This window comes from Hyposmocoma kahamanoa, unplaced genomic scaffold, assembly GCF_003589595.1.
Source record: "Hyposmocoma kahamanoa isolate Upper Pololo Valley unplaced genomic scaffold, ASM358959v1 202, whole genome shotgun sequence".
NCBI classification, from domain to species: Eukaryota; Metazoa; Arthropoda; class Insecta; order Lepidoptera; family Cosmopterigidae; genus Hyposmocoma; species Hyposmocoma kahamanoa.
The window spans coordinates 2,652,854-2,674,616 of record NW_020653726.1 but is presented as its reverse complement, the minus strand read 5'-3'; the positions used below and the strand labels follow the sequence as shown (position 1 = coordinate 2,674,616).

At 35.6% G+C, this 21,763-nt stretch overlaps 1 protein-coding gene across 1 annotated transcript in view; it reads left to right on the top strand.

Annotated features, from left to right (window-relative positions):
* Positions 1–21,763, top strand: part of LOC113227015 (pituitary homeobox homolog Ptx1) — a 76,668-nt gene that overhangs the window by 24,263 nt on the left and 30,642 nt on the right. The window lies entirely within an intron of this gene.

Here is a 21,763-nt window from a genome sequence, read left to right as displayed (position 1 = left end):
TTGTTTTTTTTATATAATATGAAGTGACGGGCAAGATTAACAAGTCGTGCACCTGATGGTAAGTCATACGCCTTCCATCCATAACAGTTGCAGTGCCAATCAGGGCTTAAATTCGAAAAAATCTTAGGGGCAATGCCACTGCCCGTCACCCTGAGACATAAGTTCACGGTCTCAAACGAACGCAGTAATGCTGACATTACTGCTTGGCGGCAGGAATACGTAAGGTGGCAAGTGGCAGTACAACCCTGTAGAAACTCTTTCATAAGGAGCCCTACTGCCGCTATATGTATATGTATGTGCAATGATGATATTTAGTATACAATTAAAGTATTTTTTAGTAAGAATCTTCGTCTATTTGACAAAAGAACAAACGTTCGTAACGTACGCGCAACCAACAGAGAATGATATATTAGCAATTCTATATGACACTCATGTTATCAAGCTCCGTTTACACGGTTTCTGACAAAATCTGCAAACAAATAGCATGTCAATATTTTCTGGATTCATAACCCGCGTGGCACAGGGCGGGTCTTTTCTGTCCGACAGATGTCTCGGCATCCGCCCTCTCGCGTTCCAAAAAAACGCGCTGGAGGCGTGTTAGCAATAAATTTTGTCAAAATATGCTCCACATAAACACCCGTAGCCTATTAGAATAACAGAACAAATCGGTTTAATTTGTTAACAACGTCACAGCGGCGTGGAATGGGTGTCACATGTTAGGAGGTAGGTTTGTCGCTGGAAATTTATTTAGTTTCGCCTTCACTAATTGCTGATGTCAACTTTTAATGACTCGAGCACATGTTAATAGATGTTTTTAGAGAAAAATGATGAAGCACCCATAGAGACGTTTACATTTCTTTCGGAAAGGAAATGAGAGTATAGAGAGCATAGAGAGAGTTATTAAGCACTTAGATTTGATTAAAATAGTATCTAACTATCGATGATCCATTATTTTTCCAACAACAAAGTCATAGGGACGAGCCACCCTACAATAGTTTTCAAGAAGAACTAGTATTCTCTGGCAGCAAACCCAAAAATTTATTTTCGTGTCATCGTTTTAAAGTTACCAACATTCGGACAACGTGTCGGCACTTTACTACGGTCTTTCTCTCTATCTTTTGAGTCCAACTGTGCGCAAGGACTGTGCATCCTCAGCAATGTACCATGATCTCTCCTTCAACAGAACAGCGGAGAATTTGTAAAAAGCTCATATATACCAACCTCAGCCTGTGCTATAATTTTGAGCCTTTCGCGATGAAAACGTCTCGGACCCCTGAGGGGGTTAACAGGCAAAACCAGGTGACAAGAGAGCAGGCTACTCCATCAAAGAATAAATTAGCTTATACGAAGGGGAAATATTGTCAGAAGGTCAGAAGAGTAAAGACATCATTTTTATAATTATTAATACGAAGATCGAATTCTTAGAAAAAAATCCTCCTAACAAACCGTGCCAGACGCTATGCCTACTAAGCCACGGAACGAACCAGCGGACCTCACGAATTTTTCTATAATATACATGTTGTCGGATCCTTGTATTTGGTTATCAACGGCATCTATTTTGTTTTCTTCTACGTTGAGCATATTTAGTGTGCGGTTTTTATTTATTTAATGCCTTAAAACAAGTAGAGTGTAATTAAAAATATCAATTTATACTACGGTATATGTAACATATTTTAATCTGTTATATTCCTATGTTGACATTGTAGGTTAACCCTATCAATATCATTCGCTAAATAAAATCGAAAATTGATCACGGATCCCGTTGCAAAAGTCAAGTAACGACAGATCGCAGCATGAAATCGGCGGAGTGTCAGCAAACAATGCGAAATAGTAGAAAATGGTAGAGCACACAATATTTACAGTGCACGTGATTGATAGTGGTAGCTGGCAGATGGCAACCCGTCCGCGGCCGACCATCTGTCACCGTTGAGTATGGTCAACGCGACAGATATGGACACCCTTTTTCTGCACTTTCACTTCGAAGAATTAAGTATCTGTTTGCAAATTGATCTTGTTAATAGTTTGTGACTTTTAGGAAAAAAATGTGAGAGCAAATTTTGTCGTCCTTACTATCCGAATGTTAACAAGTTCTATAAAGAACTTTACACCAAAATAGAGGCATGACGCGGCATCCACATAATATTATTGTAACTTTGTTAACGCCGCGTGATATCTGCATATATAGCCGCGTTCAGAGTGTGGACCTCGTTAAGCGCTACGTGTACGATGTTTCGTCGTGTCAAGTCTGTGGCCAGCTTGGTATTTGACAGCACTGCGCAGAAAGAAGGAAAGACATGTTTAGTGAAGAGGAGCAGCTCCAACACCTACGTGCAGCTGTTCGCCTCGAAAATAGATCTGGAGCGCTCAATAATGCAGTACTGGACAAAAGTGCACATTGAGCATTCCGGATCCAGACCGACGACGTATAAGTTAAAATAAATCACTTCGCCTGTTTTGTACAACTATTTTATATATTATAACTATTATAAGTCAATTTCTAATATCATTTAACAGTTTTAATTTTATTTTGTAATCATTCTTGTACTGATTTTTATTTATTTTATAACTTAAATTTGTAATATTGAAAAGTTTTTAATTTTAAATCTTTGATTGTATTTTAGTTTTGATTTAATGATTTTGAAGTCTTGAATTTTTATTTCATAATTTTAATGTATTGTACATAATTGTTTAATTTTATAAATTTTAGTGACATGTAATAAACTCTAACATTAGTTTCTAAATACTTTTCTCACAAATATGGATTGCGAATGTCTGAAATAAATAAATTATTAATATTAATAAAATTAAAAATAAATTGAAATTAGTTGGGAGTATTACCATGCTACACAAGATTCACAGTACCGACACCAATAATTCCAGTATTTTCTGAAAGGTGTGTGGTCTCCGTAATAAATATCATATTGTGTCTCAATAATATCCTTTAAAAATAAGATTTTGTTTCAAACTATCTGATGTCAACAAAGCAACGTTCATTTTTAGCTCGTTTCTTTTGTACTCTTATATTACTTTCCGTTTATTCCCATTTTATTTGTCGCCATAAAAGGGAGGTATAACGGTTGTTAAAGAGTAGCACACATTGCAGAGACGACGATAAATCTTTTTATTTTATGACAAATTGTTGTCTGGCTCCCCAACAAAGAGATAGGACAAATAGCGACATAATAGTCTGATAGCCAAACAGTTTGGTGACATTGGTAAACAAACACACAATGATACTGCCCTAATATCGGTTTGTGAGTACACAAAATATGGCATTGTGTAATATTATTTATTGCTTTTAGGGAATTACATATTAGTTTTGATGTACAAACTTATGTTGCAGATATTACTTTTCATTTGAGATAACGGTTACTTACAACAAATAAAATAAAGACAAATTAAAGTTAAGAAACGATTGTTTTTAATATTGATTGAGTATCATGATGTTTTACTATCATGATATTAATTCTATTTTGTAAAATTACTAAATTAATTGTTTTTAATATTAAATGTTGGCAATAGAAATCATACTACAAAAGATTAATTCATATTTTTAAAAGAATTTTGTGGGAATATTAACGTAGTGTAATAAAATTTTATGAACCCAAATCCAACCCCTAATTTCGTCGGTAACGTGCAAAATTCCTCAAAGAGAATAGACAGTTTCACACGTGATATATGACTGCTATATGACGTATACGCGGCAACAATGGCGGCTGTCATGACGCTTACAGCCCTGCCTCTTAATTATAATATTATGACTTCACATTATTCCGGGTGTTTGTGCGTCGAGGTGTTTTGTATCGACACCACTGTGCCTCGTAAAAATTTAACATTTTCCCTTAAAGCGACATTCGCTAATATTAATCTTGGAAGATGACTGTCAGAGAGTTTCACAAAATATTACTTTCGGAGTTTTGTACAATATCTGTAATTTCGCTACAACTGTATAGTCTTTATTTATTTAATCTTTTTTGCACAATACAACAAAATACAAATGGTAGAATTGATGTCAAAACATTCTCTATCAGTATATGCCATTGGGCCAAGCAGAACTTCTAGCTGCCGTAGAACTCCTGGTGGAAGAGTTCACTCAAGAAAGTACTACCACCATACACATTACTGCCGCCAAGCAATAATGTGAGCATTTCAGCGTTTCTGTTTTGAAGGGTATGAATGCTGGTGAAAGTAGAGGCGCATGGGACTTGACAATTTTATGTCTCAGGGTGACAGGCGCAATTTAAAGCTTTAAGTGGCACTGCAACTGTTATAGGTGGTCGTGTCGCTTACCACGAAGCGCACGACTTGTTCGTTCCGATACTTGATATAACAAAATATAATAATAATAATAATAAAAAAGAAAAAAAGCAATAGGTTGGTGTTACACTTATAACAAAATTACCATGAGCCAAAATTCGATAGTTATTTTTATAGTATAAAATAAATATGACATAACACAAAAATACTTACTTAATATATACATATACCTATAATAAATATACTCGTAGCTCCGCACTAGGGAAACCTGGCTTACACTTAAACTCACGAGAGAAATAAATGTAGGCCATACAAACATTTCTCCCGGTCCGGGAATCGATCTCGGGAACTCTGCGTGGCAGATCAGCATGATAACCGTTCGGTTACAGAGGCGGTATATACATAAGGACCCACAGCTATATTATGCAGAGTCCTGATCTTGAAGATGGTCAAAACGATGCTTGCTCAATATGCGCCTGAAAGATAATTTGATCTGCTTCTTACATGAAACGGGAGCGCGTTCCAAAGATGGCTTGCGTAAAGGGCGGAAGAATTACACAAAAACCCATACGGCGAGAAGGAATAAAGAGCTTAAGGCGTCTTTTATGTCCATTGTGCAGTTTAGCCTATTAGTTTTGTTTAAGATGGTTTGTTTATAAGACAAAAGATGAGTATCTCAATAATGAGAATACATGCTTCTCAATTGCCAGATCGATGACGGTTCTAACCCTTTTGTCTTTGTGTACCTACTCAAATTTCTTAGTTTTTAAATTTATTTAAATTCCCAACCAACATTCCGAAAAGTCTGGACTATAACCAATACTTGTGCTTAGAGGAGCTCCGTACCCAACAGTGGGACGCATAACGGTATGATGATGATAAAAACAAAAGCACTACGACATAGCCATTAAACATCCAATAAAACTGCAACATTAATGTCTCCAGTGCCATTTAATAAACTGAACCCCGAGCTGTAATCACCATAAAATCTGTATCACCACTAATATATTTATGACATTAAAGCACCACTAATATTTATGCAAATTGAAAACGCACAGAATGGCATCGTTTGCGCCCACCCTAATCCGATCTACAATGAGACGTCACGGCATATGTTGGCTTTGACTGTTTTCTTTTCATTTACTCGTTGTCTTCGCGGATTTTTATTAATATTTGCTTTGCAAAATCAATTTTTCTTATTTACTGTGCCGTTGTTGATATGGGGAATAATGCGTTTCATTTACAAGGATTTGTGTTGTTGACTGTTGCAAAAAAATCATTCTTTACACATGTTTGCGATATTGTAGGTACTCTGCACAAATAGGAAACAATATCAAAACGAGTTTTTAACCAAATCGACAACCCTAGTGACGAAACAAAATCTTCAAGTATAGTCACCATTTGTTTATGCGATCACACAACAATAAGTTTCGTTCGAATCACCGCACCCTATTCCACTTGTCATGACTGGATCCGCAGCGAACAGGAAAAGTAATTTCTGTCCATATGGGACCTGTGATTGCCTTCTGAACACCCTCGGCCACCGGCCACGACATTCGGCCATGTTACATCCCCTATACTCATTTTCTTTGCAGTTAATAACATTCGTGTGTAGTGGTTCCATATTTATAGAGTCATAAAGAATTTTCATAAACATGAGGATATCATTTACGAATCTTAATTGATTAAAACTAAACCTATGCACATGGTAGACTGAAACGGTAAAAGGTTTAGCACCATTGAACGCAGTCTATTGAACTTATGGATCAATCGATTCAACGACTAGACATGTAGATAACCCTTGGCACTTCGAAGTAGATACAAGTTTTCAAAAAGGGTGTGCGAGTCGTATAGAACATTCTATGTCCAATTCTTCTGAAACAAAAGCTCGCGAAAAACCATTTTATAACATGAAATAAATTTCTTGGGGATTAAAATAAATAAATCTATTACTGCACCCGCAGTGAGTCCCCTATTTGTTTTTGTTTTCTGCCGGCCGCAAATAATTTGTTGGTGTTTTTACTAGTCTCAGGTGGTGCGTAATTTGCTTGTGGCGGAAGGGTTGTTACTGGATGGTTTACCCTAATGCCCCTCCAGGGATGCACTAGCGCCCTCTTGACTACAATAAACACTAACTCATCTAGTCTGGATAGTTTGTACACATTGCTACAGTTTAGCTTTTTGTTGAGATATGATTTAATGGTGGTCTTGTTTTTATGACGTCGTTAATGTAATAAGATAATATATTGGATTGTAAGAGATATTTGTTTAAGTACGAAGGTCATCGTGAAAGGGAATTAACCTAGAATATGTTTGAAAATGGTCCTTAAAAATACTAAATACGAGCACTCCCCGACCTTGAAACTGATTGATACTCGGCCAATAAACAAAAGAGGAGCAATCCTCGAGACGTACGTGTCATGCCGCCCCGGTACAATAACGAAACATGAAAAATTTCCAGACGCCCACATCAGACTGATAAATGGCTTCCGAAAATCCAAAAGGAAGTTACAGCTTACTTGGGATTTGGTCTAGAACCTCTCACGTCCCATAACTGCTGCACTCCGCTTTATTACAATTACCATAAGCCTCAAAGTCCCATACTCGACGCCCGCTAGCCGAGACTTCATCATTTTGAACCTACTTACAACAGCGGTAAGACGGTTATTGCTTGGGTGAAATAGAAACCGCGTCTGGGACCGAGTCTTGCTGTACGCGTGGACAACTTTAGCACTTACGCTGGATGTTTTAAGACTGAACTTGGGTTGTGGGAAGCACTCGTGCAAAAGTTATGCGTGGATCGTGCCCGAGGCCCGAGGAGCGGTCCACTCTTTACTTTTATGTACACCGATATGTCGGCGACTATTTGGAATACTAATTGGGGATGTTTAGGGACTTCAAATGTTGTACATTTGCCATTTTCAGATGCGATGTTAAGATATTGTTACGGAAAAAGACAACGAAAATATCTTTTTCTTATCTGTTGCCTTGAGAGAGCATTGTCTCAGCTCTAGTGATTCATAGAATCGTAATCGGCCTTGTTACTGATTTGTAACAAGTGCGACTGGGTAGTAAATAAATCCGTCCGCGGTACTTTTTCAGCCGCCGACACCGCGACGTGAATGGAAAATCAGCAAACCGCGAAATGATGATGAATCGCGTTTGAGAAAAGGGTCGTTAGAGCGAAACGGCGATACTTGACAAACGGGTGCGGGAAGGGGATAGGAATAGGGAAAATTAGCGGATGCTCCCGTGAATTTGTGTACGTTTTCAATGAAGGTTCTTTACGGTAGGTAAAATAGGAATAAAATGGATCGTCCCTAATCCGTCGGCCATTTATAACTTACACGCCATTAATTTGAGTGATAATTCGAAAGTAGCGACGCGATTGGTCGTAGATATTGGGCAGGAACCCTGCGACGGCGCACGGTAGCGGTCGGCGCTTATCGCTCCTAGTCGAATTAATTCACGCCAACCATCAAGTACCTACTGATATGAGCGTGAATGCCATTTTGTGCGTATTATATTTAATATTACGTACCTGTTATTTAAGTACCTAACCATATTTACTTACATACAGGGTGTTAGCAGCAAAACGTCTGAATTTAACAAGTGGTTGAATTTCGAATGCTTATCTCTACATCAGTATTACCATTTTCTAGAAAATAATTTTCGATTTGACTCGAGTACAATAGATTAAAAAAATGGCAACATTGGCAATGCTGATAGAAGGAGTATATACAGACTTTTACATGGACACGTCCTTGAACGGTCATCAGTTCGATTCCATGGTATGTTAAAAATCTACAATACACATTTCATTTTTTAGTCTCAAATTTTAATTCAGACGGACTCCAGCAGAATCCTATATAATAAGTTTCTTGAGTTTCACATCGACTTCAACGACACCCTGTACATGTAGTATATGTATTTATTTTTAACTTGTAACACTTTACATTACTTTTGGTTGTTATGATTTACTTTATATGACACAATAAATGTGTAATAAATATAAAGTGGTATTATTATGGCATATCGTAGCTTTTGTTTACTATATTTTACAAACTCTTTTAAGCTTGGTAGATAATAAGAAATTCTGTTGAATTGAAAAGTTGATCTGGTTTTTATTTCGTTTTGTTTTTTAATTATACCGGGCAGAGTACACACCCATTATGTACCTATACTTTTACAAAAATACAAGGTTGAACAAGAATAACATCGGTGCGGTGCTGTGAAACACTCTACCATTTTGCTGCGCTACAAAATTTTTACTTCACACCATGAAAAAGTTTTCCATTTTTTTTAGATATTGTCATCAAATATTACATATTTCAATGATTTTGTAACATTTATTAACAAAACGATCAATCTTCTTAGTTTAATCGTTGTGGAATTTTATCTAAGTTATATTCTAGAAACAGCAGCGATCTTTGTATTAATAATTATAATTATAACAATAGCTGAGTGCACAGAAATCGACTTTCACAAGAAATCGAAGTTCACACGACTCGAACATCCGCAATAAATGTCAGTATTATAAAATGCAGATATCTTAGTTCATGCAGATTATATGTTGATGCAGATATGGATGCTGATATTCGCAACAACCCTGGTACGCGCATATTCGCGTAATAATAAAAGGCGTGTGGGAAGACCAACACTGTGCAAGATGACGCAAGGGCATTGCGGTATTATGCGAACGTATGTGTCCGTACATGACACGCAGCGGGTGCGCACACATACAAGCCACGCTGCTACGTTTGTATGGAGTTACCATACTTTGTCTTTTTATACTATCATATAGTCCTAATATTTAAACTTTAAAGGTACTTAGATAATCTTTAATAAATGCGTTAAATTTTGATCTATGACATCACTGACACGTTCCACATTTGTGATATACACCTTGCATCACATCCTGTGGTCCACAGAGTAGCGTTGGACAAGGCAACTCTGTATCCGTGGCTAAACAAGCGGAAGTGGCCGCTCACGGCTTCCGTTATCAGGGTTAAACACTTCTCGATGGTGGTCCTGATATGGGTTAACGCATTCATTAGACATGTAGGAGCAGATATTATATGTATATAGGTATTGCATTGGCAGTTCACCCGACTGCTAGTGCTTGTACAGTGAGCAGAAATACATTTTTGTCAATATTACGAATTGTTTTATGATGAAAAACTATAATTAATCATGTTTTACGTGACGGAAATTAGAGTGTTATACAGTGTACCTGACGCACATGTATGTATATAGATTTGAGAAACATTGGTTCATATTCACTGGAATTAATAACTTATGCCAGACAATCACATCAATTGCCTGGCGACAAGCTGGGGAATTCTTTACAGCACAATTGTACTGTGCTGGTTTAGAAAAGATGTAGAGTAATATTTATTTCCTTCATAGAAGAGTTGGTTTCTTTGAAAAAGAGAGATATATATGCAATTTAGATCCGAAAAAAATCACCATGTGTAACAATCGCGAAACTTAAGAACTTGATATGGTGAGTAATGATCGCAAGAAAATGAAGAAAGAAAGATTATTTGTTATTATATCTTTCATTACACACCCAAGTAACACGCCTGCCAATAATAGTTGCAGGGCCACTCAGAGCTTTAAAACACAAAGATGAGAAGAGAAGAAGAGAGAAAAAAACATTGCCACTGCACCCGTCACCCTGAGACATAACTTGACAAGTCCCAAGTACCTGTATTTTTCTTTCTTAATTTTCTTCGTTCTTAAGTTTCGCGATTGTTACACATGGTGAATTTTTTCGGATCTAAATTAGGTGTGTAATGGAAGATATAACAACAAATAATTTATTTTCACTATGTATAACAACAATTGATATAATTTCTAAGAATATAATCACTCACTGTATATAATCCACAAGAGGTATAACAACAAATGGCATAATTTTAATGTATATAATATACCTTCAGTAAAACAAACATTACATATAATGATTAGGTGACATAATGAACAAATGGTAAAAGTACTACCAGTATAAAGTATTAAATAACATAACGTACGTAAGTTTTACGAATGGTTGAAGCGCTATGTTCCGTTGATAAGAAATTTTTTATTTCATTAAATGTACACTCGCAAAATATATGTGTTTTTGTAAATCTTTAATTGCTTTTTGTGTAATAAAGTATATTTATCAAAAGTTTAAGTAAAATATTTAATTGCATAGGTATACTAACCTAACCTAAACCCACAGGAGGAGGTCTAACCAACTAGCAAATGCAAACAAATTCGGTTCATTCACCATTGCACCTGAACACCACTGAAATTATATTCATAATAGATTATACTCGGTGAATGTCACCTATATGTGAAGTGTTTATATAAAATCAACATTATGCCATCGATATATTAGATTTAAAGTTGTTATATCAATCGTTTATTATATCCAATGACCTTTATATCATGAAGAATATGTCGAATGTCAGTATACCATAGATTAATTATATCTGTCGAGCGTTATATCGACGAAAAATATGTCATTTGTTGTTATATATTACGAACCGCACCCGTGTTGCTTACCATCAGGCGCACGACTTGTTCTTTCTGTTACTTGGTATCATATAAAAAAAACTTAAAATTAGAAGTTATTTGAGCACTAAAGTCGTAGAAAAATTGTTAACTTCAAATATGTCGCGTCAGCGGATAAAGGAAAAAAATTAAGGGCAAGTAGGTAGATAGGCGGCGTCCGGTATACCAGCTTCATTGCCTTCGAATGCTAAGCTGAAATAAACGATCATGTCACCTTAGCGCTACGTTACGCTGCCTATTTTATTTTAACATAATGTACTGAGATGAGTAATATTCATTCTGACTCATAATTTGTCACTGCCCTAACTTTCCACGTAAACACACACCCGGACGTATCCCAATTTACACATCAAGATAACTGAAAATTAATCATTGTTCCAATGTACCATTGTACAAAAAATATTAATTACCTTTTTAAGAGTGTTATTGTACGTCTACGCGAAATTTAAAAAAAAATCGGCTTTCACCTTGATAGGCTTCAATCCGCACCACAATTGGTGATGAGATGATTTCATGCTGTCATGCGCAAGTGAGTCGCATTCCCGATGATGCGCGTACACCGCAACGTGAACAGCCCCCTGAGCTCTGGTGGCTTATAATTAAATAACAGCTCAATATTCAACGATTGGACAAGGCCATACGTATCGCAAGGTAGATAGGTATAAGAAGCGAGGAAAAATTTGTCAGCTCTCCCCTATTCCTCATACTTGCCAATTTATGTTTTGTAATATGTGCTGTGGTGTTACTAACATAACTCATAAGATTATTGTTATATTAACAATATGATTTTTTTTATACAATACTAAGTGATGAGACGAACAAGTCGTATGCCTCATGGTTAGCAACACACCTATCCATAACAGTTGCAGTGCCACTCAGAGTTTTAAATCGCAAAAATCTTAGGGGCATTGCCATTGCGCCCTTCACCCTGAGACATAAATTGACAAGCCCCATGTACCTGTAATTTCACCAGCACCCTTACCCTTCTAAACTGGAACGCTGTAATGCTTCCATTACTGCTTGGCGGCAGAAATAGGTAAGGTGGTAGTACTTCCATGGACGAACTCTTTTACAAGGATCTCTACTGCTGCTAATGAGTCTGAAATGAATGTATTATTATTATTACTAAATACTCGTATCCAGAAGTGAAGTTGATGAAATGACTGAAAATCTGTAGCAATTTGTGTTGTATTATAAATCTATAGCGAGTGTTTCAAGGCACGAAACGCAAAACAACTTTGATGCCGAGCGAAACACAAACTTTCAAGCCACTATAGAGAGGAAAATGAAAAAAAAACATTTGAACTATATAACAAATCACTTTTAATAAAAATAAGTAGTAAAATTATCGTTGTCAATTTAATGTCAACAATAATAATAATAAAATATACCAACGGATTTATATAACATAAATAATGTACAACAAATCACGTAGTTGAACGTGTCGTTATGTTTTTTTCATCGAAAAAAAAGTTTCACCACAGTCCATGATTAAATTCGAATTCTAAAACCTTTTCCACGCTAGCGTGGAAAAAACGCTTTTGCGCGCAGATTTCTAATGAGAAAAAAAGCCTTTCTGAGCTAGTGAGGTGAAAAATAGAAAAATATTTTTAACGTAAATAGACGTGTATACCGACTGATATATGATCTGTACAATAGTAGCAAACTAAGCGCAACATATTCGATATAGTAATCACACAAGATTACTTTTCTAAAAAAAAAAACAATCCATGCAAACCACTAATTGCGGTCACTAATCACTGTCCACCTTGATATTACAAACAATTGATGTGTTTTCCACATATCTATTTAGCATTGTCGTCTACAAATTAGTTCCGCTAAATCTCTGCTATTTCTCAGTTGAGAAACAATTGTGTTTATCTCATGTTTGACAGGGATGAAGACAATCAAATCTTTGTTTATTAATTGATGCATATTTCATACCGGATTTTGGCGAGAGATGTGTGGTGACAAACACTTATTACAAGCTTTAGGAGATTATAATAAGTTGTTGTTCGAATAAAATGTTACAAAGTACTAGTATATCGATGGCTTTCTAGAATAGTGGCCTATCTCAAAATCAACACAGTCATGAGGAAGATGGTTTAGAAACAATTGAAGCGTATCTAATGTCCAAAAACGACGAATCATACTTGTTTGTTTTAACCAATAAAGCACATTCTGAATGGAGTGTGTTATAAGAAATATAAACTATTTTTGTTTAGTTTTGACCAACTATTCTTGAAAAATAGCGATATGTTGAAAGAGTAAATAAGGCTAAGACTAGAGTAATTGGATGAAAGTGATCACTGCGACCGGGTATCCAAAGTGCTGGCAGCCTGTTCCCATTTTTTGTGGCTTAGGACGAAGTAGCTGCCAACAAAGTGGTCTTCCAATCGGTTCATAAATTTTTCCGATATAATTTGGTAAAAAAAAATGAACGCTAAGTCCCCACGAGCTTATGGCTTCAGAAAACATTTTCTGTGGAAGCTTGATATGGCGTTTTAAAGCAGTAGATTACTACTTTATAGTACTATGACTTCATAGGTTTCTCATAGATGGCGCTACGGCAAAAAAGCTGTTAAAACCCAAAATAAAGATCTGCAACAAGCACAAAGAGAAATTCGTAAGGTCTGGAGACTCGTTTCGTAGCTCAGTTGGGAGATAGCTCCGGTTAGACGAAAAGTAACTGGTTCGAGTCCAATCGGATAGAAAGAGTAGTTCTTAATGTTTGTTTGATCTTTGTATTGTAACTCCACTAGTTTATTGTTTTTATTGATACAAACATCAAACAAACACTAAGAACTACTCTTTCTATCCGATTGGACTTATTTTAGATATTAAGTTTATTGAATATCACGATGTTTTACTAGTTTGTTATAATTATTAATACAAAGATCGAACACAAAGAAAAATTCCTTCGATCCGATTAGACTCGAACCAGCGCCTTCGCCGCACCGTGACTGATTATTGAGTGGAGCACTTTTACCTAAAATATATGAATATCATGGTAGTAAAATAGTAGTTATTGTGACTGCATTGTAAAGGCATTAAAATACGAGTGAGAGTTTATGACACGAGCCGACAGGCGAGTTTCACAGAAACATCTCACGAGTGTTTTAATGCCTAATTATGTATAGTTACATACACTGCTTTATCTATACACATATTGCAAGCTCTCTGTGATGTGTTCAGGAACCGCATGTTACGACTGGCGAAATGGCGGCAAAAAACTTTTCTCACACATGTCACACAACCGTAGTTTTTATTTTTAATTTATAGACAAATTAAAATCGGCCCCAACTATCATATCGTCATGTGAAATTGTCAAAATTTTTTGCTGTTGACTTTTCATTTCGAATAAAACTTCATCTCGAATTGAGATCCAATCAAATTGTTTTGTTCTTCAGAGACGTTCGAAATTTGAATGTAATAATAACATCGAATATGATATTATTATGTAGCAATAATAACATTCACAGATAAGAAATTTGTTCTAACAAAACAGTTTACCTTTGTGCTGGTCGTAATTTGCGATTTTTGAACACTTTATATAGAGTTTATGATATGTGTGTTCTACACGTGTACATCATAATATTCAATTAAATAAATATTACTTTATAGGATATTGAGAGCAAGCATCCCTGAAAAAAAGAACTACTATAGAAAGGAGCCTCTACAATTTTACGAAGACTATTCTTCGTTAGCTATCTATTTAGGAACTGTGACAATCCAGTGATAAAACAAAAAATATAGAGACATTGTTGAATTATAAATTCACAGACGATGAGTGGAGAAAAATCAGTTTCCGAACGATACAGGCGCTTTTAAAAACAAATAAACAATTAGTTTTTTTTTAAAGTTAAAGTCTACGTGACAATAAATTAAAAAATAAAAACAGTTTGTTACGTTCAGCTGTGTGTCAGCCCAGATCGTAAATTTGCCTTTATCTATATTTGCTCTCGGCTATCTGTCCGTATGTAAATACCACAGTCTGGGTTTATATTCTTTTTACGCCTTTTTAAACCAACCAAATTTATAACCTGGCGACATTCCGTGCACCTTGCGTCTTGTAATCATTTAGTCGATTTTATAAAAGATATTGTCACTGAATTTTTCATCTTCGTTTTAATGTACAGGACGTCATGGGACATGAAGAGAAAGTACTTTAAGTATTGTAAATAAGATATTTTATTTCATGGAGATTATATTTTCTTTTTGTAATTAAAACAGTACAGAGTACTAAAAAACCGACTTCAAAAGTCATTCATCCCCTAGTTTGCATCCCTTAGAGGTGGAATATTCTATTCTAAGATACCCTCTTTCCAACAAAAATAAAATCAAAGTCGGTTCACAAGTCCGGAGTTATCGCGTAACAGACACACAAACAAAAAACATGCAGTCGAGTTGAGAACCTCCTCCTTTTTTTGAAGTCGGTTAAAAAGTAAGTAATACTGCATTCAAAGACTTAAAGTTGCTTGCCTCATCTAGGAATCTTTTTTCTGTTTTTATTTTACCAAGTGGCGGGACGAGCAAGTCGTGTGCCTGGTGGTAAGCGACACACGCCTGTCCGTAACAGTTGTTGTACTACTCAAAGCTATAAATCACAAAGATATGTGAGGCACTGCCATTGCGCCTGTCACTCTGATACATAAGTTGACAAGCCCCATGTACCTGTAATTTCACCAGCACCCTTACCCTTTTACTACTCAAAACCAGAACGCAATAATGCTCACACTACTGCGTGGCGGAAGAAATATGTAAGGTGGCAGTACTTCCGTGGACGAATTCTTTCACAAGGAGTTCTACTGCTACTATTATATGAATAAGGTTTATTTAGTATCTTGAAGTGAATTTCGATGCTATGATATTTGTAGTACAGGGAATTCCCCTATATTGCGACCAAGTAAGTGTTGGAGTTGTCACTTAAAAAAAAACAAAATATATAGGAAATTTATTATTTAGTATTTTTCGACAGTCTATTACATTTTAATACAGTACCAAATTTGATACGAAATTAATATGTACTAAAAAATACACATCTGGTGAAATTACAGGCACATGGGACTTGTCAACTTATGTCTCTGGGTGACAGGCGCAGTGGCAGTGCAACTGTTATGGACAGGCGTGTAGTTTATCATCAGGCGCACGACTTGTTCGTCCCGTCACATGTTCTTATAAAAAATAAATTACAAGGTTAAGTACTATTTGCCTGAACGTATTTAAATTGCTTATAATGTATTTATTATTCATTAAAGTCCAAACGTTCTGAGCTATTCCGAATTCTATTTGTGTCGAATATGACTTTATGATTTTTTCGCTTTGTTTCAGTTAACGGAATGACATTGAATACACGAATAATTACACATGTTGATATAACAACAATGTACTTAACTAATCAACAGCAAGCTTTCCCAAAAAATTTTAGTTACAAGGTTTATATTTGAAGTGACGTTTTCGAAACGATTACCTCTTATCTTACCTCTATGTTTCTATAATATATTTTCCGCATTCATGTAAAAACTCTTGTAAAATACACACAATTATCGTCAGTAACTTATCAATTGGGTTCCGTGAAGGCTGTATTTGTTTTGGTTGTAAAACAGCTGTACAATGAGTTGTAAAGCGCCGATGCTCAGATAGCTCTATTACTCTACCTGATGGTGTATAATCGTAGAGAAAATGTTTTTAAATTGTTGTTCTTTTTATTTCAAGTCATTTTATTAGTTTTGAAAGTAATATCGCGTCTTAAAACGTCATCATAAGTCCTGTTTGGAGAAATATGTATACGGTTCCAATACTCCGGTTTTATTTATAGTTACATATTATAGGCACACGAAAATATAAAATTGTGTTTATGCTGTTGAATAATGCAGAGCAGTAGAACTCCTTGTTAAAGGGTTTGTCCAGGGAAATATTATTGCTATGTCTGTTTCTGCCGCCAAACAGTGATATGAGCATTACCGCGTTTTGGTTTTCAACAGGCATGTTGCTTATTATCAGGCGCACGACTTGTTCATTCCGTCTCTTGGTTTCATAAAAAATAGCTCTACTGTAACTTTTAAAAATACTTCTATTTAACTACAGATATTATCTTTTTTCAAATTTTTCTTCTTCTTATTGATGACATTCACTATGTTATTGTGGTCTAGCTTACACCGGGTCACTATATAGTAGACGCCATTAAATTCTCAAGCGTGCAGGTTTTAGTTTGGTCGTCAATTAAAGATGGAATAGCAGTAGAGATCCTTGTGAAAGAGTCCGTACAAGGAAGTACTGTCATCTCATCTATTTCTGCCGCCAAGCAGTAATGTTAGCGTTACTGCCTTCCGCTTTTGAAGGGTAAGGCGCTGCCACTATTATGGACAGGCGTGTTGCTTACCATCAGGTGCACGACATGCTCGTCCCGTCACTTGAGATTTAAAAAAAAATGCCTTAATCGTAAATTAGAATCTTAAATCAAATCATGTCCACTTTTGCACTTACCAGTGATCATCATTACAATAAACCGAGTTCGAGTTTTACCGCGGCAATAAAACAATAGCTTATCGCCTTATCAAGCAAACATTGAATTTATTTGAACTCGTCTGCGAGTACGTTTCATGCGCCGACTCTTCTATTCAGATAACGCATGTAATTGTTCTCTTCACCTACATTACAATATTTTGATTATCGTTTGGGTGAAGCGTTTGTACCAGGAATACAAATGTATAAAACCGTAATACCATACTTGATTCCCTGAATTTCTACTGATTTATACGTAATCCTGTGTTTTCACACATTAAGTAGGATATCGATGTTAGAACATATTAATTCAGTTGAAGGCACCGTATAGTAGAGAACGGTGCTCATTTGTGATACTGCTGCATTAGAAATTGATGTTTTTGTTTTTGAAGAAGAATTCCAGCAACAAATTGGGCAAGGCGCCAAAAAAATTTTAACCTTGTAATAACAAAGCATGAAAAATTAAAAATAATATTATTACTAACTATAGTGAAATAATGGTTGATAACTTTACCACTTCAGTTAACCGTGACAATGGGCCATGTAAAGGGCGCCAAACCTTGGTTTGTTTGAAAAAACAAATATACGCGATATTATAATATTTGTTTATTGGTAATGTTACTGTTTAAAAAAATTTAAATCTCGTATATTTGTTTTTCAGTTACATTACTACTCATAAATAAAACTAGAAATAAATTTTATTTCTAGTTTTTTTTAATTAACAAACTTGATTTTAATTTTAACAAGCCCTTGTATATAACTTAAAAATCTCCCTCAATAAATTATTACAGGCTAATGGAACGCTGTTTAAATATTAATATTTGCAAGAACTAGGATGTTAAACTACGAGAGGCTCCTACTACCTTAGGGCTCCTGGTCTCCACCTCTCGGTTTAACAAGTTGTACAATTGTACAATTGTGGTTGGGCGTAATTTAATAAGTTAGTAATGTCAGTGTTTTATTTACATACTTCACTTGAGTTTTTTAAATTTAATTATACACATTCAGCAATGGACTGTCGGAACGTGACTTTTCCCAAAACAACGGGCTTACAACTGACAACGATTTTAAATAAACAGAGCAAAACAAGTCCAAAGAAATTAACAATACGAAAGTCTTCCGTACATTCGTTTAATTGTTTTGCAGTTATTGAAGATGTCCTAGTTAATAATTAAAAAAAAATTATTATAGTTTTATAAAACAAAAATTGTATAAAAAAAAATTGTATACAATACCAGAATTTGCGTAGCAAAAGTAACCGTTTTTTTTTATAATATCAAGTGATGGGACGAGCAAGTCATTTGCCTGATCGTAAGCTACATGTCTGTCCATAAAAGTTGCAGTGCCACTCAGAGCATTAAATCGTAATGATCTGAGGGGCACTGCCACTGCGCCCGTCACCCTGAGATCTATGTTGACAAGTCCCATGTGCCTGTAATTTCGCCAGCACCCTTACCCTTCAAAACCGAAACACAGTAATGCTGACATTATTGCTTGGCGGCAGAAATAGGTAAGGTGGCAGTATTACCCTGGACGAACCCTTTCACAAAGAGCTCTATTGCTATGGAAATGTGTAGCGGCTACGTACAGACATATCCCACATCCAAGTATTAATTATACACTATCTCAGGTATAAATAGGTAGGTATCTTCTAGGCGAGCTATCACTTGCATTAGATGAGATTGTGGACAAACGTGAGTAACGTTAAATTAAAAATAATATCTCAAAATATCATATCATCATCAGCATATTACAGTCCGCTGTAGGACATAACAGTTCCCCAATGTATGCCATTTTGGCCGACCTTCAGGTTGAAATATTATTAACTTATTTTCGCCAAAAATTAAAAATAACCTGACAATTAATTATGAATGAATGAATGAAATATTCTTTGTTGCACATAATTTTACATACAATAACTTAAGTATAAAGAGAGCAAGTTAATGTGCAGCAGGCGGCCTTATTGCTATGTAGCAATTTCTTCCACGTGTTCTTAGGATAGAAATTTGGTATATGTAAAAGAAGTGCAACCAAAGAATATTGTTATATTATAAGTACAATACATAATATACGTAGATAGATAATAAATACAAATATTATTAATACATAACAATACATAAATAACAATATTAAATGCTTACATACTTTTAAAGGAATAAGATAAATGAAGTATAAGTATAGAAAATAAATGAAAGGATAGTAAAGAAAAAACGAAACTCAGGAGTTGAGGAAGTGATCGTAGACATTGTTTGAAGGAATCAAGAGAAGGGGAACGTTGAATCGGTTCCAGGGAGAGCATTCCATAGTTTGATCGCAGAAACGGCAAAAGAGTTGGAATAAAAATTACAGATAATGTTTAGTAAGATAGTATCAGAAGAGCGAAGGGGACGGCAGAGTGTAGAAGAGTGGAAAGTAAAGCGATCTTTTAGATAACAAGGCGTAAAGGGACAGAATAGAATTGAGTAAACAAGGGAAAGATTATGAAGATCTCTACGCCGGTGGGTAGGCAGCCAGTTAATTAGCAAGAATTATTATTGACACTATTCCGAAAGTAGTTAATTGTTTACTTGCATCTTCTTTCGGTGGCCTTTAATTCGTGTGATATTTGTAGAAGTGGGTAGGCCCGTTTGCCACCTTCGTTACGAGCTTACAATGCGCTCGAAATGAATTGCAGAGAACCGACAAACATACTCATGTTTTTGGTGGGCCGCCAAAATAATTTATTTTTTAATTTTTTTTAATATATAATAGACACACGCTTGATCCTAATCTCACCTGATGTTAAGCTGCGATGTGCCCGACGATGGTACGCGTTTACCTAAAAAAAGCATATTCACTTTAGCCTTGAATAGCTCCAAATTGTACTTTTCGGGAAATACAGTTGAGTAGGAAATGAAACTATTTTTCCAGGGTTTAAATCGCTTTTTATTTTTATTTAAATCGTATATTTGTTTTATTATACGATTTAATTACTATTTAATTTATGTTTATGTATTTATAAATATACAGGAATTAAATCCGGGAAAAATAGTTTCATTTCCTATGTGTAACAATCGCGAAAACCTCAGAACTCGACACAGTACAGTATTTCATTTCTTTGCCGTCCGCATTAGAAAGGAGGATTAATAAGTTATTCTTTTTGTAAATAAAAAAAAATGGATACGACAAATATATGTGCGTCAGCTATACTCAATACTTTATTGCTATTTATTAATCACGAAAAAAGAAAATTAGAATTGATAGAGCGGCTTATTGCAACCCGACATCTTGATCAGTAATTGAGCTATTTTGATCACCCCTAATTACAGTACAATCAAATCAAACGTTTCATTACCAAATTACGAAATCACAACTTGACTTTTTATCACAAAATAAACATGTTGAAATAATTAAAATATTGTTTTCTCTGTTGTTGTGTCAAACTTTACAAGTACACCCGGGTCTATTAATAAAGTCGACATACATACACTGTCACCTGTGATTAATTATTTAACAAGTGTTAGAAACACTTAGTTACCCGTAAGCGACGGGGCATCATTTCCTTAACGTGTACGCGTTACTTCGTCAAGCTGTTACTCTAATAAGTCTATTAACAATGTTAATTGAGTTTATGCTCCACTTAGACGCTTCTCCGAGACTTGAATAAATTAATTGAAAGCTATATAGAAACTAAACAGTCGTTTAATGGTTGCCTAGGTTCGTAGCACTTACTATTATAATATCAAAAAGTTAGAATGTATTGGTATTATTATGACTAATTAAAATTGAATCTCCTTCCTTATAAAATCTTTTTGTTTTAAATTCATTGATGACAACTACTCCTACTTCCATTTTCAACGCCACTTTTGTCGCCCGTAATTTTTTTTGTCTCGCGTCTCTCCGTATGGGTAAAATCTTGGAATTGTTCAGCCATAATACTTTTTTGTGGTAGTAGAGTTTCTTGTGAAAGACTTCTAGCAAGGAAGTACTGGCATCCATTTCTGCTGCTAAGCAGCAATGTGAGCATTACTGCGTTTCGGTTTTAAAGATTAAGGGTGCTGGTGAAATTATAGGCACATGTGACTTGTCAACTTTTGCCTCAGGGTGACGGACAGATATTTGCTATTTAAGCTCTGAGTGGCACTGCAACTGCTATGGATAGCCGTGTCGCTTACCACAACGCGCACGACATGTTCGTCCCGTCACTTGGTATAAAAAATGTAATATGAGCATTACTTCGTTACGGTTACGTCTGGTGCAGGTGAAATTACAAGTACATGGGGCTTGTTAACTATATGTGCCAGAGTGACAGACTCAGTGGCAGAAAGAGCTCCTTAGGTGTTTGCGATTTTAAAGTTTTCAGTGGCACTGCAACAGTTAATCAAAAGCATGTCGCTGACTACAGGCGCACGAATTGTTCGTCCCTTCACTTGATATAAAAAAGGCCGATTTTCCTTATTAA